Genomic DNA, 24,277 nt, shown 5'->3' on the forward strand with positions numbered 1-24,277 from the left:
AGAAAAGGATGTTAATAATACCATGGAATTTGTCAAACTCAAATTACATTTTCAGCTGCAAAAAAACTAAAGGCAGTGCAAAAGGCTAGTCCATGCTCTAATTAAAAGTAGATATTCATAGGTAATAAAGGTGGTAATAATGCAGCCAACCTAGAATTCTGTTAGCTTTTCTACTTGGTAGTCATATGACTTTGAAGTTAATCTCCCCTACTATCTTTCTTCATCTGTAAAATTATAACAATGGTAGTATTCATTGAGCATTTACTCCAGACCAGGTAGTGTATTAAAGTGTTATATGTATTATCTCATTCATGCCCACAGTAGCTATGAGACAGACATTGATCGTCACCATTTTTCATTTGAAGAAACCAAGGTACAAAGCAGTTAAGTGATATTCCCAAGTTCATTCAATTACTGTGTGATAGAGCCAATATTCTGCCCTCAGATATGTGCACTGCCTCCCACTTTGTTACAGTGTCTGCCTCACAGGCTTGTTGAGATCCCAAATGAAATCATGTATTTTATGGAAAGGTGCTTTGTAAACTATGTGGTATACTCATTACTGATTTTAAGTGTAATATGGCATTTTTTTCCTTGTTTATCTGACTCAAGTACACCCTTCTGTATATTTCTGCAAATGCAGCCCTGATTTTCATGACTTTTTTTCTTCACCTGTAGTTTAGTTTTAATCTCTGAGCAAAAGCAACAGTTTAATACTTTGCTTAAATATCTTGCTTTCTCCTATAGTCTGTTCTTTTAGCAGTCCTCTATTTATCCTTGCTTTCCTGGCAATGCACTATAAAACCACACAAAGCATTGATTTGGGCAAGAAGAAACCCAGTAACTACCAAAGCCAGTGATTCTGTATATGGATAGTAGTTGGTCACCAACTAATTTCATTGAGATGAGGACATCTTAAAATAAGCCAGGAAACTATGGGAGATGAAGGGAGTCCCAGTAGCTTACCAAAGGGGTGGGGATGGGGCATATTCAAGTTGGAACCTTCCACCCCCCAGAGGAATTGACACTACAGTCGTGTATGGTGAAAATAAAAAGTCAACTTTCAAGTTGCTTTTTATTTTTATGTTCTTTATAGACAGTGCACTTGATTACTGCCAGCTTCCCACCCTCCTTTCTTGGTATGCTTCTGATCTTTGTGCAGTGTGCATTAGCACATTCTCTTTAACTCAGTTTTTAAAGTACAAATGTACTTATATACTAGGGCATGGGACCAGACATCCTCTAAAATCTCAGAGGAGTAAGACTGTAAAGAAAGTAATTGCATTTCTGGAGGCAAAGAAGAATAGTGGACACCTTCGTTTGTATTTTTTACTCAGTAAAATAAAATTTCTCTTTTTCTTTGAAATCACTTCTCTTGAAAACATAATTATGTGGATAATTCCCCAATAATTCTTTTAATGACACTTAAAGGGCCAGAGGATAGTAGAGAGGTGGGAAGGAGAGTACATGCATGTTCTTGACGACTTACATACTAAGATGCAGAACTATAGTAAATTGTTTTGTGACCAGATTTTTCCAATGAGAAATCTATATAATTTTCTTATAAGCATGTTAGGTTGTAGGACATTTCAATTAGATATGTATGTTTTTGATATGTTCAATTTATATTTACTCTGTATTAAAAATTTTTCCAAATAGCTCAGACAACAAAACTTTCATTTAAAAAGTATATTTAAATTTTTATAAGCTACATGAGTAGGTTTTTAAATATTAGAATTGGGAAGATAAAATGTATATGGTAAAATTCAAATTATCAGTCAAAATTTATTTTCAGTAATGATGGGGTAAAGAATATTTTGATGGATAATATAAAACTACAAAAATCATTTTTGGCAAATATACGCATTGGGAAACATACTCCACATCATACCGTAGTCTAATGATATCCCAACTCTGCCTTTGAGAGCCTGGAAATTGCCAGGGTAATAAGAGGAAAAGAGCCTACATTATAAAGGGAATCCAGAAAGTTGGTAAACCATTCATGAAAATCAAGCCTTGACAACATTTTGGACTAGAGTCTCAAAGGACAGGAAGAAAATCAAATGGATTTTGAGGTTTTTGTTTTTTTGTTTTTTCCCTAGAAATGTTAAATGTGATTACACAAAGCAGCTGAAAATACAGGTATCTCTTTGGTAATTGTTCTTTTAAATGGAAATGCTGTAAAAATAAGACCAATATCTTCCAGTATGCACAAAATCAAATATTTTAAATGTTCAAACTGTTTTGGTAATTAACTATATTCTGCAGAAAATCCTGGTTGAAGGTGGTACTCATTTTGCTCAAAATTTTCCTCCTATCAGGACCTTGTAGCTTGTTCTATATAGTTTGGTGAAACAAACCATAGTTTCATTTACTGTGATCTTCAAGTCCATTGCTAGCTGGAGTTAAAGCTCCATACATAAAAGTAAAAAGTATTGAACCATCCCAATAGTCTTTTCCCATAATGTATATTATTACATTTTTTTCAATAATTACATAATTTCTCAAACTTGTTTAAAAGCTTAAATATCACTTTGTTTTTTAATTCTTAAACCTTTAGGATTATTAAATTTTGTAACATCTCAAATCTCTTATTAAAACTTTTATTACAGTATTTGCCTTTCTTTCAAACCTTATAAGAGAACATTGTAGGTTCACAGACATTGTAACTCCTTATTCCTCTTCTGCTCCTTGAGTCTTAGATACAATGTACATAATTTAGACTCCACTAAAATATTCTGCTTGTCTGGCCTTCCATGTGTGCCTTCACTGTTTCATCTGGCCTGCTTTCTTCTGACCTTCAATTCTCCCTATGAGCAAATGAAAGTATTTCATTTTCTTTATAGTGAAAACCATCTTTCCATTATATCAAATGGTGAATTATCAGTGTCCTGAAAATAACTTAAAACAAAGCACCCTACAAACAAATACAGATCATTTTAGAATTGCCCTCAATTGAGAGAAACAAAAACAATAAATTGTAAATATAGAGAAACTATTTGTAGTGTATTTTTTTGAGGGTGGATTCCCGTAGAACTTTTAAATATTGAGTGACTTTAGTAAAATTAAACTCTTTAGTTTAAAAAACTCGGAATTACATTCCATTTTGAGCCATGTGTCTATGCGTGAGTTGAGGTGATTGATACTGCAGATGCAAACAGTAAACATCAGTAATTACAGATACTTGGTTAGTATATTTGTTGGGATACCATGAGATTTGGTAGGGAACATTCTAAATTTAGAAACCATTTCCCCACAGCTAGCTCTAAACAAGTCATTAGCTGATGTTTCAGTTTTCTCAACCATAAAATCATATCAGTTTCTTGTGAGGAAGTAATGGACACGTAGGTGTGAACTTCCAGGTGTGCAAAATAAGACCATATTTTGTAGTATGGACAACGAGAATGTTGTAGCATCACTCATAAAAGACTTCTTAAATGGAAGGCTCAAATTCAACTTGGGAAATTATTGTTGAAGTATATATTCTTAGCAAAAGAATAACTAATGGGATGGGCCAAATTAAAATTTGTTTTTTGTTTTAAATCCTTCTGACTCCTGTAAAAGAGCAAAAGTATCAGTGTGATGGTAAGCTTAAAAAATTTCATCATGGATACTAGAATCCAGTTGTATACTAACAATATGATTTTTAAAGCTTTTTGTGAGCATAATTTCATAGCTTTTAAATTTAGAACTTTTTCTCTGTCTTGGGCAGACATGGATTGTGCTGGGTTTTCCCCCCAATTTCATTAATCATTGTCTATAATCATTTGAGTTAAAGATAATAGTCCAAACTCCAGAGTTTATGGCTTTTATTTTGTCTGAATATATTTAGTAACAATTATAATTATTTAATTATATATTTAGTCTGCATGTCATGGCAGACTAAAATGTTGCATCCTGTTTTGAAAAATGTAAATGTACAATCATATCCACTCACCAGGATTATGCCTCCTGGCCACCAGCCTCTTCTTACTCCAGTTCATTCTTTATTCTGCCAGAGTGATCACCATTAAAAAAAAAAAAAAGGAAGAAAAGAAAGAAAGGAAAGGAAAGGAAAGGAAGGAAGGAAGAAAAAAAAAGAAAGAAAAAGAAAGAAAGAAGAAAGTAAAGAAAAAGAAAAGAAAGAAAAAGAAAAGGTCAGATTCTATTCCTCTGTCCAACTTCAAGTTCTCCTCTGGTTTGGAGCATAGACTCAGGAATTAAACCACTTGAGTTCTGGGCCTGCCATTTTCCTGCAAGTCCTGTCACTCTCTGCCTCTCACTCCTAGTTTACAAACTAGATCAGCTCTTGAACTCCCACCTAGGAGGTCTTGGGGTCTGATTAGAAGGAAGTCTGAGACTGTCAAAACTGCATATTTGCTTAGCAAGCACATGATTTTTCTCAGGATGCACAGTTTACTAGTGGGCTACTAATTATTTGTGAGGAAACAGAACTCCCCATCAACCTGAGCCATCCATTTCTGGCACTGCATTACCTACCTTTCAGAATTGTGAAGTTTGTGTCTTGATCTTGGTGAAGAATGTAGCAGGTTTTATTACTAATAAAGTACCCACGTGTAGGAATGATTGTTCTCTTTATCATTCATTCTCAGTTTCTAATGAGCTGCTTTTAGCAAGAGAGCAAAGAGTAAGGTAACCAGATTGCCCGTTCAACTGGTGTTTAAGGGAAAAGGTTGAGAATTTGGCCCTTAACTCTTTACCTTTCCTCAAACATACCATACAATTTGACAATGCTGGGCTTCCCCATATATGATTCTAGTTTGCAGGGCTTGCCTTATCTTCTACCTGGCAAACTCCCATACACGTTCTTCAAGACGTGTCCCAGCATGCACCTGCTTAGTCCTCCTGACACATAAGTTGCCATAACTTTCTTTACCCCATTAAACTGAATTATCTGATGGGAGGATCCTGTTCAGTGTTCCTAAATGTGGTAATTACCAAATGAAATTTTCTTAAAACTCAAACATCATTGTATTGTGATGTTGTTTCATCCCTGACATATTAAAAAATATATATTTTAAAGGTAAATTTGTTCACGAGTGGACACTAAAACATAAAAAATACAGTGAGAGTCTAAATTCAGTATCATTTATGAAATTTGGAATATTCAAAATTAAATGTAAATAAGAACTATAGTTTATATTTTCTTTTTTAATGTTTTTATTTATTTTTGAGAGAGAATGCAAGCAGGTGAGGAGCAGAGAGAGAGGCACACACAGTCCAAAGCAGGCTCCAAGGCTCTGAACTGTCAGCACAGAACCCGACACGGGGCTTGAACCCACAAACCGTGAGTACATGACCTGAGCTGAAGTCAGACATTTAACCTACTGAGCCACCCAGGTGCCCCTATAGTTTGTATTTTCTAAAGATGTTTTTAAACATTGAGGCACATGTGCCCCTATGAATCATCACTCCTATATTTTTGGGATTAATTCCTAATAGTGCAATTGCTGGGTCGTAGGGTAATTCTATTTTTAATTTTTTGAGGAACCTCTACACTGCTTTCCAGTTTGCATTCCCACCAACAGTGCAATACGGTTCCCACTTCTCCACATCCTTGTCAACATGTGTTGTTACCCCAATGTTTATAGCAGCGCTATCAACAATAGCCAAATTATGGAAAGAACCCAAATGTCCATCAACTGATGAATGAATAAAGAAGATATGATTTATATATACAATGGAATACTAGTCAATAAGAATTAAATCTTGCCATTTGCAACAATGTGGATGGAACTGGAGGGTATTATACTAAGTGAAATAAGTCAGAGAAAGACAAATGTTTTCACTCATAATGTGGAATTTGAGAAACTTTTAACAGGACCATTGGGGAAGGGAAGGAGAAAAAAATAGTTTCAAACAATACAGAGAACAAACTGAGGGTTGATGGGGGGGCGGAGTATGGGGAGGGAAAATGGGTGATGAGCACTGAGGAGGAGGGCACTTGTTGGGGTGAGCACTGGGTGTTGTATGTAAGCGATGAATCATGGGAATCTATTCCCGAAGCCAAGAGCACACTGTATCTTAGCTAACTCAACAATAAATTATATTTTTAAAAATAAAACTACTTGTAAATTTTAAATTAATAGTAAAGATTTTGTATTGTAAAGAGTATCTTCCAACCCAGATCTTATCTGGTTTCTATGGCAAAGTAAAGCATGCTGTGACTAGGCTAATAGTTTCCTTCTGCCCAATATTACATGTTAAGTCTTAAGATTGTCCATTTTACTTGAAAAGAGTCCAAGGTTTTCCAGGAGAATAAACAACAACCAAAAAGATCTAGATTCTTTTTGCCTCTGCATTGACTGAAAATGTAGTCAACAAGTCTGTCTTCCTCCATCCTCTGAGAAGGCAGAGTTCTTAAGTGCTGATGAGAGGCTTACCTAGCAATTGCTTCCAGGCAACCTGACAAGTGGTACTGCATTTAAACAAACATGGCGTCCACAAACATTGTGTCGAGACCCCATCTCCATGAAAGGGCACAATTTTTATAGTATGAATCAGCCTGAGTGGTTACTGCTCTTACTATTTAGAAGTTCCTAATCACCCCCACCATCACCACCCAAAGCACACTGGAATAATAAAACATTAACTATTTGGTTGGAATACACAAAAATAGGTGTGCAAATTACTAATTTGGGGAGTGAAATAGTTTTCAGACTTGAATCCCCATTTTAAAAAGATCTCACTTTTAAGACAAAAATTCTTATTGATGGCCAAGATGAAGACTCAGTTTCCCAACAGAGTAAGTTAATTTTGAAAACAAAAGGAACCAAATGTTGAGAAAGGAGAAAATAGTCAAGTTTGGTTGGAAAAGAGGTTTTATGTGGGTTTTTTTTTCTTTCGCGGGTGAGTTAAACTATAAAAATATTTTCACAGAAATATTCCCCAAAATTCCCTTTAAACAACTAGGTAAACTTGAAACATCCTGCATCTTCCCAATTTTGTACAAAGGCATGTGAAAGATGAACTGTTTAATGATACCAGTTGTAGTTGTGTAAAAATCAAACAGCCCAACCAGAATTACTTGCATACATAACTCATTAACAAAACCTCCAAACCCTAGATAAATAGACTCAGGAGGAAAATTAAATTGCTTAACTTGTTCAAAATATGTTTTCTGAAGCACATGGCAAATGATTTAATTGATGTATATTCTAGAAGTAAGTAACAGTTTACTATTTGTTTGTGCTAACAGTTTGTGCTATTTTAATAGGCTCACAATGAGATGAAAGGTGCTAAAACCAGGTGTTTCTTTAGTGCTAGTGAAATTGTTAGAATTCTGAAAACTGCTTTCATACTAAAATTATTAACTAATTCAAAACTTAGCTTCAGAGTTTAGGGTAGTCCTACCAGCCCTTTTTGCCCTCAAAGTGAGACAGCCTAAGACCAGAGCAGAGATAACTCCTTACCTTAGATACTAGCCATATTTTCCCTCTCCCATCAAGGGGCCCGCTTACCTTTCACAGATTCCGAGACACTTCTGTTCACTTAAAACTTTTATGCCTGTATGTTTCTACCCCGATACTTGGCTGGTATCTCTGTAAACCTGAATTTTGACCTAGCCATTCTTTTGTAACTTTTGTCTGTTTCTACAACTACATTGTATCTACAAGGGCATGGGTTATCTGTCCAGACTCTGACGTTTGCTCATACTCTGCAGTTGTGGTTTGGTTTGTCAAAATGTGATGTTGGGATTTAACCCTAAAATTCAAAGTTACAGTTTCACCTTCTGTGTCTGTGTAGGTCTTCTCTTCTTTGACTGCCCTGATCTGCCTTCCTCCTAAGCTGCCCATAATGAATAAGAAAACTATACTGACTGCACTGCCTATAACTAGACTGTTAACTTAAGGGATGAAGTAGGTACTTCTATAGTAAACCATTTGCGACTGTATTTCCACAACTGTGACATCGTTGTTGTTGTTGTTTTCTTAATGTAATTTCAAATACAGAAAAACCAAGTTCTTGGACAAATGTCAGGATCAAAATCATTCCATGAAAATTTATCATAAAAATAATTGGGAAGGGGTGCCTGGTAGGCTTAGTCAGTTGAGAGACCAAATCTTTTTTTATTTTTTAATTTAATTTTTTTTAATTAATTGTTTTAATTTACATGTAAGTTAGCGTATAGTGCAACAATGATTTCAGGAGTAGATTTCTTAATGCCCCTTACCCATTTAGCCCATCCCCCCTTGCACAACCCCTCCAGTAACCCTCAGTTTGTTCTCCATATTTAAGAGTCTCTTATGTTTTTGTCCCCCTCCCTGTTTTTATATTATTTTTGCTTCCCTTCCATTATGTTCATCTGTTTTGTCTCTTAAAAGTCCTCATATGAGTGAAGTCATATGATATTTGTCTTTCTCTGACTAATTTCGCTTAGCATAATACCCTCCAGTTCCATCCATGTAGTTGCAAATGGCAAGATTTCATTGTTTTTGATTGCCGAGTAATACTCCATTGTATATATATACCACATCTTCTTTATCCATTCATCCATCAATGGACATTTGGGCTCTTTCCATACTTTGGCTATAATTGATAGTGCTGCTATAAACATCGGGGTACATGTGCCCCTACAAATCAGCACTCCTATATCCTTTCGGTAAATTCCTAGTAGTGCTATTGCTGGGTCATAGGGTAATTCTATTTTTAATTTTATGAGGAACCTCCACACTGTTTTCCAGAGCGGCTGCACCAGTTTGCATTCCCACCGACAGTACAAGAGGGTTCCCATTTCTCCACATCCTTGTCAACATCTGTTGTTTAATGAGTTGTTAATTTTAGCCCCACTGACCAGTGTGAGGTGGTATCTCATTGTGGTTTTGGTTTGTATTTCCCTGATGATGAGTGATGTGGAGCATTTTTTCATGTGTCGGTTAGCCATCTGGATGTCTTCTTTGGAGAAGTGTCTATTCAATGTCCATTTCTTCACTGGATTTTTTGGGTGTTGAGTTTGAGAAGTTCTTTATAGATTTTGGATACCAACCCTTCATCTGATATATCATTTGCAAATATCTTCTGCCGTTCTGTTGGTTGCCTTTTAGTTTTGCTGATAGTTTCCTTTGCTGTGCAGAAGCTTTTTATTTTGATGAGGTCCCAGTAGTTCGTTTTTGCTTTTGTTTCCCTTTGAGAGGCCAAATCTTGATTTCGGCTAAAGTCATGATCTCATGATTGGTGAGATCCAGCCCAAGTCATACTTTGTGCTGACAGTGTGGAGCCTGCTTGGGATTCTTTCTCTCCCTCTCTCTCCCTTCCCCTCCCTTGCTTGCACACTCTCTCGCTCTCTCAAGATAAACAAACATTAAAAAAAAAAAAAAAGAATGAGAAAATACATTCCAAAGATACACATGAAAATGTTCTTTGATGAGGCATTGACATTACCACATTACCTCCATATGTTGTTAAATAGAAAATAACATATTAACAATCACCAGAAATATAAAGAAATTGGTAAATGGAAACAGATACAAAAATAACCAAGATGTTGGAAGTAGCAAACAAGAACTTTAAAATAACTATAATAAAGATGTGATATATATACACAATGAAAATTATTCATCCGTCAAAAGAAATAAAATCTTGCCATTCACGATGGATGGAGCTAGAGTATATTATGCTAAAGGAAATAAGTAAGAGAAAGACAAATACCATATGATTTCACTCATGTGGAATTTAAGAAACAAAACAGATGAACATAGGGGAGATAAAGAGAGAGGGAAACAAACCATAACGACTCTTAAAGAACAAACTGAGGGTTGATGGAGGAAGGTGGGAGGGAGGTGAGGTAGATGGGTGATGGGTATTAAGGAGGACACTTGTGAAGACCACTAGGTGTTAGGTAAGTGGTGAATCACTGAGTTCTCCTGAAACCAATATTGCACTCTATGTTAACTAACTAGAATTTAAATAAAAATTTGAAGAAAATAAAAATAAAGAATCAACAGGAAAAGTTTAGAATGAATAAGAAATAAAGAATTTCAGGAACTATATGAAAATTATAAAAATAACCAAATGGAAATATTAAAACTAAAGAATAACTGAAAGCAAAAACTGTTTTGGATGGATTAATGCAGAACAGAACTTAAAAGTAGGTCAAAAATTTATCCAAAATAAAAGGTTTTTTACTTAATTAACAGGAACTCAAAAACCATGTGAGACAGAACCAAACAGAAGAGACAGAGAATGGAGCAAAAAAATGGAATTGAGGAAAGATGGCTGAAGTTATTACAAATTTGATAATAAAAAAATTGACTCATTAAGACAGAAATGCAATAGGGAAACACTGGACTTAAAACCACACATAGAAAAAAACAAAATGATGCATTAGATCAGACAGGGACCTAACAGACATTTACAGCACATTCCGTCCAAAGATAACACAACACACATTCTTCTCAAGCACACATGAAATATTTCCGAGGATATATCATATATTAGGCCATGAAATAGGATAAATAAGAAGAAAACCACATGCATACCCTTAGTAGTCAAGCTGCTAAAATTCCAAGATAAAAATAAATTCTTAAAAGCCACCATAGGAAAAAAGTCACATTATTAGGAAATGATGTGACAAGTAACCATTTCATTAGAAATAATGAAGGCTGGGAGAAAATGGGATGACATCTTTGGGGAGCTAAGGGATGGGGTGGGGAGGGACTGTCAAAGTTAGGATTGATACACAAGAAAATACCTTTCAAAAGTGAAGGCAAATTAAACATTTTCAGAGAAAACCAATTTGTCCATTAGTAACCTATACTGAAGGCGTATTGAGGGAAATGCTGGAGGAATTTGCAGATGGAAATTCAGGTCTACGTACAGGAAGAAATGAGGGTTCTGGAGATGGTGAATAGAATATGTGGATAAATATAAAACAATTTATCTTTCTTAGAAAAATCAAATAGTTGTTCAAAGCAAAATGATAATGTGCAGTGAGATTTGTAATGTGGGAATAAAATATATGTATAACAATAGGATGAGTGGAGTGTGTGGGAAATTGTATTGTTATAAATTTCTTACATCTATGTGTGAATTAATGCAAAAAGATTATGATATATTAAGTACACATATTATAAGTCATGGAGCAACCACATACACACAAAAAAGAAATGAGGCTTAACTAAAAGCCAATAAAAGAAGGGTGCACATGGGTGGTTCAGTCAGTGAAGCCTCTGACTCTTAATTTCAGCTCAGGTCATGATCTCACGGTTCCGGAGATGGAGTCCCACACTGAGCTCTGCACCAGCAGTGCGGGGCCTGCTTGGGATTCTCTCCCTCTTTGCCCCTCCCCTGCTCACGCATGCTCGCTCGCTCTCTCTTTCTCTCTCTCACTTTCTCTGATCTCTCAAAGTAAACTTTTTCAAAGACCCCAAAAAGAGAAAATGGAAAAATAATACTATTGTCACCCCTCCTTGCCCAGAAAAAGTAAAGGTAGGAAAGGAGAAGAAAGGAACAAAGAACAGAAAGAACAGGTAGAAAACAAAGGAAGATGGTAGATTTCAACCCAACCATATCAATCAAGTTAAATGTAATGGGCTAAATTCTCTAAGGCAGAGAAATTGTAAGATAAGACAAAAAAAAAAAAAATCCAAGTATGAGCTTTTCCCAAGAGACACACTTTAAACATGAAGACAAGTTTTAAGTGAAAAGATGGAAAATGAAAAAAAATGGAAAAATGATATACCATGCAAACACTTAGCATAAGAAATTTAGTGTGTCTACATTAATATAAGATGAATGATACTTTTAGAGCACTATACACTACAAAAGCATTGTGGAATAGTCTACATAAACCAAATGCTGGCCCATAATTAAGTCAGCCAATTGTTAAGGATGGAGGTCATAGAAAATATGCTGTCTCACCACCAGATAATGATATTGGAAATAAATAATAAGCTATCTAGAAAATTAATGGGTCAAAGGAGAAAACTACATGAGAATTTGTGGGGTGAAGTGAAAACCTCTTCAAGGGAGATTTATGACTTAAAATGCTTATTTTAGAATTTTTAAATTTTAATTTTATTTTTTGAGAGAGAGAGCAGGGGAGGGGCAGAGAGACAGGGAGAGCGAGAATCCCAAGCAGGTTTGACACTTGTCAGTACAGAGCCTGATGTGGGGCTCAAACTCACAAACCATGAAATCATGACCTGAGCCAAAATCAAGTCAGACGCTTAACTGAGCCACCCAGATGCCCCTAAAAGGCTTATTTTAGAAAAGCAGCAGTTTTAAAATAAATTGTTTAAACATTCTCAAGAAACTCATAAAAGAAGAGCAAACTTAATGCAAAGAAATTAAAATAAGAAGAAATCGGTAAAATAGAAAAAGAAAATCAAGGCAAAAGCTGGTTTTTGAAAAGTCTAATGGGGACGCCTGAGTGGCTCAGTCGGTAAATATCCGACTTTGGCTCAGGTCATGATCTCACCGTTGGTGAATTCAAGCCCCACGTCGGGCTCTGTGCTGACAGCTCAGAGCCTGGAGCCCACTTCGGATATTGTGTCTCCCTCTCTCTCTGCTCCTCCCCCACTCACACTTTGTCTTTCTCTCAAAAATAAGTAAACATTAAAAAAATAAAATAAAAGTCTAATAAAAGCAGTAAATTAGCAAGACTGTTTTAGTTTGCTGGGGTTCTGTAACAAAATGCCACAAATTGTATATTAAAAAACAGAAATTTATTTCTCTTTGTTTCCATCAAGACACTGAAGCCCACTACAGCTTCTGTTTTGTGAATTACAGTAAGATCAAGAATATTCCTAGAGCAACCACCTGAAGGTTCTGAAAAGTACATGAAACTGAGGGGATTATGGAAGGAAGTCAGAAGTTGGAAAAGCAATCCATAAAGGGGTGGGTTTCCTGAGTTTCTTTTGTCTCACCGCTATGCTCCTAAGACCAGGCCCACTTAAAGAAATCTCAATCATGTAGATGGCTAACCTCCAATGGAGCCTTGTTTTCCTTTCTAAATGAACTGTGAAAGGGGAACCTTGCAGGCTGGAAAGTATAACAGGAATTCTGGAAAGGAGAGATTTATGGAAGGTGATTAATTAACTCAGCACAACACTTAACATTCACCTCTGAGTTGTGCATGAACAGGAGAAATCTAAAACATCATAACCTTTAATATTTAGACCATTGCTCAAGTCTCATACTAACCCCTAAGAAACACATGTGCAGGACAGACCCAAAACAATATAGCCAAAACACTGTGGCTTGAACTGAGATTTAAACCATGGCCCAATTCTCAGACTAAATCTGAGAGGTGGATGTGTGGGAATGTCTGAAAGGAAAATAGAAAAGACTTTGAAAACGGAACTGAGATTGGAAGCACTGCCCATAGAAAGCAAGACAGAACTTTTGGTCTGAGCCTAAACTGGGTTGATTGGTTAAGGAAAAAAAAAAAAAAAAAAGTTAACATCTTCCATAGGATTATAAGAGAACTCACAGTCTCCATAGTATCACAGTCACAATTTCCAGGATAGAATCCAAAATTACTTGGCATACAAAGCATGAGGAATGTGTGACCAATTCACACAGGGAAAGAAAACTAACAGATTTCAAGACATACAGCTATAGTAATAAGATTAGTATTGGCAGAGGGATAAACACACAGAGATCAATGCAACAGAAGAGAGAATAGTGTCACTCAAGGACAACCGATCAATCTTTGACAAGTTGCAAAAGCAATTCAGTGGAGAGAGGATAATGTTCAACAGTGGTGCTGGAGTAACGGGACAGCCATAAGCGAAAGAATAAGCCCAGACTTAAACTCACACCTCAAACAAAAATCCACTCAAAGTGAATCATAGATTTAAATGCAAAGCATAACACTATAAAACTAAAGATAACATAAAAGAATCAAACTTAGTGAAATTGCAAATGCTGGTAAGAATACAGAAAAACTGGATCTCATTCATTACTGGTACAGCCATTCTGGTCAATATCTGGACATTTTCTTTTATAACCATATATGCAATCATCATGCAACCCAGAATCACTCTTGATGTTTATTCTAGAGAAATGAAAACTTAGGTCTTCATAAAAACCTGAACATGATTGTTCATAGCTTTATTTGTAATAAGCCCAAACTAGAAACAACCAAAATGTCTCCCAATAGGTAAATGGTTAAATAAACTGATATATCCATATTATGGAATTCTATTCAGCAATAAAAAGGAAAAGGCCTTTTCCTTTATATATCCATAATTTATTTCCTTTATCCATAATATGGATATATCAGTTTATTTATATTTATATATGTATTTATACACACACACACATATATATATATATACACATATATACATATGACTTTATTGGATGTCAAGGGCATAGTACTGAGTGAAAAAAATCCAATTTCTAAAGGTCACATACTGTATGCTTCCATACATATAAAATTCTCAAAATGACATAGAAATGGGAAGGAAATTAGTGTTTTTCAGAGGTTAGGTGGTGGGCGCAAGAAGTGATATGATTATAAAAAAGCATAAGAGAGATCTTTACGATGATGCAATAGTTTGGTATTTTTACTGCAGTGGTCATTACACAAATCTACACATGTGATTAAATGATACAGAACTATATACAGACATTGTACTGTCATGTCTTGATTTTGATATTGTACTATAATTATATAAGATGTAGTCATTGGGGTAAACAGGGTGAAAGATACATAGTGCCTCTCTGTACTTTCTTGGCAACTTTTTATGAGTCTATAATTATTTCACAATGAAAAGGCTTTAAAAGTTAAATATCTAATTACTGGATGATTTCAATAGCATAATAGCAATCTAAGAGAAAAAAAAGTGAACCTGAAGAGTGATAAATTATACAGTCTGAAGAACATGGTGGAGGGGGGGACTTTTAATTTTTTTTTTTTTTCAACGTTTATTTATTTTTGGGACAGAGAGAGACAGAGCATGAACGGGGGAGGGGCAGAGAGAGAGGGAGACACAGAATCGGAAACAGGCTCCAGGCTCTGAGCCATCAGCCCAGAGCCGGACGCGGGGCTCGAACTCCCGGACCGCGAGATCGTGACCTGGCTGAAGTCGGACGCTTAACCGACTGCGCCACCCAGGTGCCCCGAGGGGGGGACTTTTAAAAGAAAGAAAAAGAACAGAGCATCAAGGACCTGTGGAACAATATTTTTAAATTTTTAACATACTTTTTATTGGGACCCCAGAAGGAGAAGATAAGATTGGAGCCAGGAAAATTATTTGAAGAAATAATGCCCTCACACATCCCAAACTTAGTAAGACATAAATTTACAGATAAAGGAAACGTGATAAAACCCAAACAAGATAAACTCAAGGAAAAAAACATTTAGTCACATTGTAACAAAACCACTGAAAACTACTTAAAAAACTATTTTTTAAAAATCTTAGGGGCGCCTGGGTGGCGCAGTCGGTTAAGCGTCCGACTTCAGCCAGGTCACGATCTCGCGATCCGTGAGTTCGAGCCCCGCGTCGGGCTCTGGGCTGATGGCTCAGAGCCTGGAGCCTGCTTCCGATTCTGTGTCTCCCTCTCTCTCTGACCCTCCCCCGTTCATGCCCTGTCTCTCTCTGTCTCAAAAATAAATAAACGTTAAAAAAAAATAAAAAAAAAAGTAAAAATCTTAATAGAAGGTGCCTGGGTGGCTTAGTCAAGTATGCGACTCTTGATTTTGGCTCGGGTCATGATCTCACCGTTTGTGAGTTCCAAGCCCTGAGTCAGGCTCCCCACTGACAGCATGGAGTCTGCTTAGTCTTTCTCCCTCCATCTCTGCCCTTCCCCCTCACACCTGTTCTCTTCAAAAATGTCAAGGTCATATAAAACAAGAAAAAACTAAGGACCTGTTCTAGATTAAAAGGGTGTATAGCAACATGGAATTAAATTCAACATGTGATCCTGGAACATAATAATTTTTAAAAAGTTTCTTTTTTAACTTTTTTAATGTTAATTTATTTTTGAAGGAGAAAGAGAGAGAGCGTGAGTGGGTAGGGGCAGAGAGAGAGGGAGACACAGAATCAGAAGCAGGCTCCAGGCTCTGAGCTGGCAGCACAGAGACTTATGCAGGGCTTGAACTCACAAGCTGTGAGATCGTGACCTGAGCTGAAGTAGGAGGCTTAACTGACTGAGCCCCCAGGTGCCCCATTATCCTGGAACATAATAGAACTCACTGGAGGGGATACCTGGGGGGCTCAGTCAGTTGAGCGTCCAACTTCAGCTCAGGTCATAAACCTCATAGTTCGTTGGTTTGAGCCCCACGTAGGGCTCTCTTCTGTCAGCATGGAGCCCACTTCGGATCCTCTATCTCCCTCTCTGCCCCTCACCCACTCACAGGCACATGTGGGTGCCTGATCTCTCTCTCAAAAATAAATAAACATTAAAATATATATACGTATATATTTCCAAAAAATCTTAATAGAACTAGAGAAAAATGAAATTGCCTATGGAAAAACAATGATTTGGATGAGTTTGGATTTCTCATCTGAAGCCATGAAACCCAAATAACAATGAAAGGACATCTTTAAAGTGCTAAAAGAAAAGAACTTTCAACCCAGACTTCTCTATGTAGCAAAATTATCTATCACAATAAAGGTGAAATAAAGACATTCTGCAAGAGATTTGAACAGGCATTTCCCCAGAGAAGATATATAGATGGCATATAAACAAGTGAAAAGATGCTTAACATAAGCCATTGTAATGATTTATGCAAACTAAAACCACAGTGTTAACACCACTATAGATCAATTGGAATGGCTAAAATAAAAATTACTGACAATAGCCAGTTTTAGTGAGTATGTACAGCAATTGGAACTCTCATCCATCACTAGTGGGAATGCAAAATGGGGTAGACACTTTGGTTAACAGTGGCAGTTTTTTATACAGTTAAATATACACTAACCATAGAACCCAGAAACCTCACTTCTAGGTATTTCCCTGAGAGAGAGGAAAACTTATTTAATTCATAAATGCATAGAACCCATAGTATGATACACCCAAAAAAATGTTAATTTTACCTGCCAAATTGTTAATTTTATTCTAATTTTTTTAAAAATCTGACCAAAAAAAGCCTTGAAGTTTTACTGCTGATATCTGCCTATCTATCACATACTTAAGGAACACATAATTCCAATCTTATAAAAACTCTTCCAGAAAATAAAGAAGGGAACATTCATGGATTCATTTCATGAGGCCAACATAAACTTGATACTAAGACCTATCAGGTTCAATAAACACAGATGCAGAAATCCTCACACACACACAAAATGTTAGCTTAAGAATCCAGCAATTTATAAAAAGAATAGTACATCTGGGATTTATCCCTAAAATTCAAGATTAGTTCAAAAATCAGTGAGTCATTGCTCAGTGGATACAGAGTTTCAATTTTGAAAAGTTCAAAAACTCTGTTACAGAACAATATGCTTCATATATTTTGATGGTCTGTCATTAAAAGTGTAAATTTTAATAATTTTTATATCTTCTTGCTGTATTGAACCTTTACTAGTATGTAATGTCTTTGTCTCTTGTAGCCTTTAAAAAATCTTAAGTCTGACATTAGTGTAGCCAACCCTGCTCTCTTTCAGTTACTATTTGCATCAAATATCTTTTTCCATTCTTTCACTTTCATCCTGTTCATGTTTTTGGATCTCAAATGCATCTCTCTTACAGACAACATATAGTTGGATCATGTGTTTTTATCCATCCTGCCAATCTCTGTCCTTTTGATTGAAGAGTTGATTCCATTTACATTTAAAGTTTTTACTGATAAGGAAATACTAACTTATGTCATTCTGTTATATTCAATCTCCTTACTAGTAATCGGTCTCTTTGCATTTTCTGTATCTTTTTAAATTTAAAAAAATTTTTTAAATACACACTTATTTTTGAGAGAGACAGAGATGGAGCGTGAGTGGGGAAGGGGCAGAAAGAGAGGGAGACACAGAATACAAAGCAGGTTTCAGGCTCTTAGTTGTCAGTGCAGAACCCGACATAGGGTTCAAACCTACAAAATTCAAGATCATGACCTGAGCCGAAGTCAGATGTTTAAAAAATTGAGCCACCCAGGCACCCCTAGATTTTCTATATCTTCATGATTTAGTTTCAGTAGCCTGTATGTGTCTAGGAATTTATTCATTTTTTTTTAAAAAATTGTCATATTCAATATTCATTGAATTCAATTCATTCAATTATTTATAGTAATATGATCTTCAGTATTTCTGTAGTAACAGTTGTAATGTCTCCTCTTTCATTTCTGATTTTTTTTAATTTGAATTCTCTTTTTTCTTGGTGAGTCTAGCTAAAGGTTTGTCAATTTTTTTTTTTTTCAGAGAACCAGCTTTTAGTTTTGTTAATCTTTTCTCTTGTCATATTAGTCCCTATTTTATGTATTACCACTCTGATCTTTATTTCCTTTTTTCTACTAACATTGGGCTTAGTTCTTTTTCTGTTTTAGTTCTTTGAGGTATAACGTTAGATTTTTTTATTTGAGATCTTTCTTTTTCATAATGAAGGCATTTATTACTATAAATTTCCCTCTTAGAACTGCTTTTGCTGCATCACACAAATTTTAATAATGTTATGTTGCCATTTCGAGATTTTTTTTTCTTTCCTCTTTGATTTCTTCTTTGTCCCATTGGTTGATCAGGAGCATGTTGCTTAATCTCCACATATTTGAACATTTTCAGTTTTCTACTTATAATTAATTTCTAGTTCTATGCCATCAAGGTCAGAAAAGATATTTGATATGATCTCAATCTTCTTTTTTTTTTTTTTTTTTTTGAGAGAGAGAGAGAGAGAGAAAACATGAACAGGGGAGGAGCAGAGAGAGAGGGAGACAGAGAATCCCAAATAGGCTCTGCACTGAACTCACAAACCATGGGGCTTGAACTCACAAACCCTGAGATCATGACCTGAGCTGATATCAAGAGTCAGACGCTTAACCAACTGAGTCACTCAGGTTCCCCCTGATTTCAATCTTCTTAAATCTATTAAGACTTGTTTTGTGGTCTAGTATATGATATATTCTTGAAAATATCTCATGGGTGCTTGAGAAGAATGTGTCATTGTGCTGCCGTTGGACAGAATGTGCTATAAATGTCTGTTAGGTCCATCTGATCTAATGTAGTTTTGTTGTGTTGTATTTTGTTTTGTTTTGTTTTTCTAATGTGTAGTTTTAAGTCCAGTGTTTCCTTACTGATTTTCTGTCTGGATGGTCCATCTACCCATTGTTGAAAGTGGAAAGACTCCATGAATTTGTAAGTTATAAGAGAAAACTACTAAGAAATTTTTCCCCTGAATCTGTTTCAGGTCCTCTACCCCACTCCTTCTATACTTCACCCACCTGTGCTAGTAGTGCCCCTTTAAGGGATCAAGTGGGAGAAGCACCAGGTTGATGAAGTTGGTTCTCTGCTATAGTGTTATCAGCTCTGATTACATTGCAGCAGGCAGATGACTTACCTGAACATATTGGTACAATACTGCTGAAGCTGTGTTTCTCCCCCCGTCTCCTCTCTCCCCTCTTCTTCACATCCTTTGGGGAAGTACCGTGCTGCTATTTAAAAGTGTGAAATGTGGAGCCGCACTTCCTGTATTCCCAGCCCACCATGTAGCTATTTAACCATGGGAAATTTAACTTAGCCTCTTCCTGCTTGAGTCTCCTTATCTGTAAAATGGATGTAGGAGTGTTTATTTGATAGGATTATTATAAGAACTACATAAGAATATTTGTAAAATGCTTAGATCAATACCTATGTGTGCCACCTTAATTGGATTCCTATTTCATGTGCCTGGAACATACTAAGTGTGATATTTATATCCCTGAAATAAATCTTTCTCTGAAATAGAGGTGGCAAGAGTCCTTGGAAGAATAGGTCTTGTCTCTTTTCCTCTTCTCTCTCAATCCCTCTCCAATTTTCTCTTTTGCTACTTCTCACTCACTTAGCAAATATTTAGTGAGCAGCTGTGTGCCAGGTGGTGTTTTAGGCTGTGGTTATATTTTGAATTCAAAAAGCATTATCGGGGGGCCCTGGGTGGCTCAGTCAGTTAAGCACCTGACTTCAGCTCAGGTCATGATCTCATGGTCTGTGGACCCAAGCCCCGTGTCAGGCTCTGTGCTGACAGCTCAGAGTCTGGAGCTGCTTCAGATTCTGCGTCTCCCTCTCTTTCTGCCCCTCCCCCACTCGCACTCTGTCTCTCTCTCTCTCAAAAATGAATGAACGTTAAAAAAAATTTTTTTAAGCATTGTTCTTGTCTTCTTACAATATAATGAAACAAATCAGTACTTGAACAGACTATTACAATGCCTTGAGGTGGGGAGAGGAGAGGAGAAGGCAGGATGCAAGGTATTCTGTGTTTATGCTGTTCCTTTATTTCTCTTTCTGTCTCTCTGTCTCTGTCCGCTTTCTTTCTCTCTCTGTGTGTATGCCTCCCGAAGGAAATTAAACTAAGAAATTTTCTGGTCAAAGTACACAAAGAGCTAGCTATCTTCTATTAATAGAATAGAATAGGGGCGCCTGGGTGGCGCAGTCCGTTAAGCGTCCGACTTCAGCCAGGTCACGATCTCGCGGTCCGTGAGTTCGAGCCCCGCGTCGGGCTCTGGGCTGATGGCTCGGAGCCTGGAGCCTGTTTCCGATTCTGTGTCTCCCTCTCTCTCTGCCCCTGCCCCGTTCATGCTCTGTCTCTCTCTGTCCCAAAAATAAATAAAAAACGTTGAAAAAAAATTAAAAAAAAAAGAATAGAATAGAATAGAATAGAATAGAATAGAATAGAATAGAATAGAATAGAAAAACCTGTCTATTAGTAGACAGATTTCAATTATTACTGTTAGTAGCTAGTCTGAGATAGTCTGGTTGCAGTCAGTTCCAGCCAGCAGGGGGCAGGAGTGTCTAGCTGTACAAGTCATTGCAGTTCTTTTGGTCTTTCCAAAACCTATGTTAAATAAGAAGTGCTTCTAATTTGATGTGTCAGATCTTTTCATTTTTAAAAAAAAAATTAATGTTTATTTATTTTTGAGAGACACAGCATGAGCAAGGAAGGGGCAGGAAGAGCAGGAGACACAGGATCCGAAACAAGCTCCAGGCTCTGAGCGGTCAGCACAGAGCCCTACTCGGGGCCTGGACTCGAAAACCTCGAGATCATGACCTGAGCCGAAGTCAGACACTTAACCGACTGAGCCCCCCAGGTGCCCCAGATCTTTTCGTTTTTCAGCTATGCAATTGGTGCATAGTAAAAAATGGCTATGGGTATTGTCATGTTAAAACTGGTAAATTGGAATCAGTTTCTGATTATGACTCTTGATTTTGATTTCCCACAAAGATTTGTCCTCTCCTTAGACCTCCAAACAAAAAAAATCTATCTTCACATTCAGCAGATCATGTCAACTGGAGATAGGAATGGAGGGAAAAACATTACTCTCAAGATATCAGGCCTCATCAGCTGGGCAACCTTGGACTGGCTTATTTAACTTCTCTGAGCTTTTGCTTAATATGTTTTCTTTCCTTTTTTTTTCTTTTTTAATGTTTATTTATTTTTGAGAAAGAGAGAGACAGAGTGTGAGCAGGGGAGGGGCAAAGAGAGAAAGAGGGAGGCACAGAATCCCAGGCAGTCTCCAGGCTCTGAGCTGCCAACACAGAGCCCAACGCGGACCTTGAACTCAACAAAACCAAAGGATCATGACCTGAGCCAAAGTTGGACATTTAACCAATTGAGCCACCCAGGCATCCCTGCTTAAGACTTTTTCGAAGACTAGAGTGGAGGTTATATTAGACTGACCAGGGAAACACACCGTTCAGGGACTGTGGACATTCAGAGGATACATCCAGGTTAGGAGCACCTGGTGACTCATTTGGATAAGCAGCCAACTCTTGATCCCAGCTCAGGTCATAATCTCACGGTTTGTGGGTTCGAGCCCTGAATCTACAGTGTGAAGTCTGCTTGGGATTCTCTCTCTCCCTCTCTTTGTGCCCCTCCCCCATTGCTCTCTCTCCCTCTCTCTCTCTCTCTCTCTCTCTCTCTCAAAATAAATAAATAAAAACTTAAAAAAAAAGAAAGAGGATTCATCCAGTTGACATTGAAGAGCTAAGCCACAGATATCACCTTGCTGCCTAGTATCTTGGCTTTCTGCACTCACAGTGGTTACAACAGAGAGCCATGCATTCCCAGATGTCAGATCCAGCTCAACTGTGTTAAAAATCTAGGCTTCTTATGTGTTTCCAGGGATCTTACTTTTTATCCCTTTGTTTAATATTTATTTTACAAAAGATGTTTTGAGTTCCCACACAACATACAAATTGTTCTCTAGCCTTGTTGCAGGCTTTCATAGGCTTCATTTGTGCTTTCTAAATATTCCTTGAGACAACCCGTATAGAGAATACTCCTCAATTTCCTTGTTTTTATTATTTAATTTCTTCTTAATCATGAGTGTTTTATTTTAAATGTTCAAAAATCATACAAGTTCAGGGGCGCTTGGGTGGCTCGGTGGGCTGAACATACAACTCTTCATTTTGGCTCAGGTCATGATTCCAGGGTCATGGGATCAAATCCACACTGGGCTCCTGCTGAGCATGGAGCCTGCTTAGAATTCTCTCTCTCTCCCTCTGCCCCTCTCTCCTGCTCATGCTCTCTCCCTTTCTCTTTAAAATTAAAAAAATAAAATGAAAATTTTTAAAAATTAAAAAAATAATACAAGTTCAAGATAAAAATTTTGAGAAATATATGTTGAAGACAAAAATTGTTTAATATTTTATTGACTAGTGACAGCCAGCACTAATGTTTTGCTATATATCTTTCTAGTCTGGCTGTCTCTACCGTTTTTTTTAAATTTTTTTAAAGTTTATTTATTTTGAGAGACAGAGAGAGCAGAGGAGGGGCAGAGAGAGAAGGAAACACAGAATCCAAGGCAGGCTCCAGGCCCTGAGCTGTCAGCACAGAGCCCGACGTGGGGCTTGAACCCACGAACTGTGAGATCATGACCTGAGCTGAAGTCAGATGCTTAACCGACTGAGCCACCCAGGTGCCCCTGGTTGTCTCTATCTTTAAGAAACATGGAATCACACTGGATATGACAGACGCTGAGAATTGTCTCCCACTATTTGTTTTTCTTATCTTCTTTAGTAGTAAGATCCGAAAGTTTTAGTTCAGCCCATCACCTCAACTTGCAGCCTGGTGTGGCCATTCGACGTTAAGTTCCAGCCAATGGGCTATAAGTACAAATGAATGAATGGAAAATTCTAGCAAATTTCCTTAAAGTAGCGGCATGCCCTTCCTTTCTTTCTCCTCCTTCCCCCTAGTTAGAATACAAACAATAATGATCAGAGCAGGAGTAGCTAGCTTAACTACAAGAAGCCCCATGCTGAAACTGGCAGTACAATAACATGGAAGGAGCCTGAGTTTCTGGATTACCTTGGGATGGCCATTCCAGCTTGGACTTCTATGTTTACACGAAGGCAAAATGAGTTCAACCTTGCTAAGCCGTTGTGCTTGGCATTTCTGCAACTCACAGCCATACTTAATTCAAATGAATATACTGGGTGACGTGTGTATCTAACACAATCACATTCAAATATCCAGTCTCTTTTCCTTAAGGGGGGCGGAGGGCAGAGAGAGGGAAAGAGACAATCCCAAGCAGGCTCTGCGCTGTTAGCACAGAGACCGATGTGGGGCTTCATCTCACATATTGTGGGTTCATGACATGAGCTGCAATCCAGAATCAGAAGCTTAACCGACTGAGTCATCCAGTCGCCCCTACTCTCATCTACTGTTGGGATTTTATTGTTCTTTTTAGAAAAAAACATTATTGTTTTATATTTATAAAAGAATATGTAATGAATGTGTAAGTTTGAAGAATAATAAACACCGTGGAGCCCTCCATCCAGTCCCTGAACTAAACTATCAATACTTGAAGCTGCCTGAGGGCTCCTCTCTAATCTCAACCCCTGCCAACCCCCAAAGAAAAATACTGTACAGAAGTTTGTGGTTTCCATCCCTCCCTTGTTGTTATTTGCCTTACTACATATGTATCTCAGTTGCTGAAGCCAAAAGCCTTGGTGTCATCCTTGATTTCTTATTGCTCCTCCCCACCCCGCCCTCCATATCCAATCTGTTAGCAAATCCCATTGGCTCTGCCCTAAAAAATATATCCAGAAAACACCACCACATCAACATTCTACTCCAAGCCACCAGTTTTAATTTCCTATTGCTGCTGTAATACAGTTACCACAAATTCAGTGACTTAAAACAAGACAAATTTATTATCTTAAAGTTCTGGAGATACAAAGTCAAAAATGGGTCTTATTAGCTAAAATCAAGG

This window comes from Lynx rufus, unplaced genomic scaffold (assembly GCF_022079265.1).
Source record: "Lynx rufus isolate CCGP_SWC_20201006 ecotype Redwood Valley unplaced genomic scaffold, mLynRuf1.p SCAF_7, whole genome shotgun sequence".
In the NCBI taxonomy this organism is placed as follows: domain Eukaryota; kingdom Metazoa; phylum Chordata; class Mammalia; order Carnivora; family Felidae; genus Lynx; species Lynx rufus.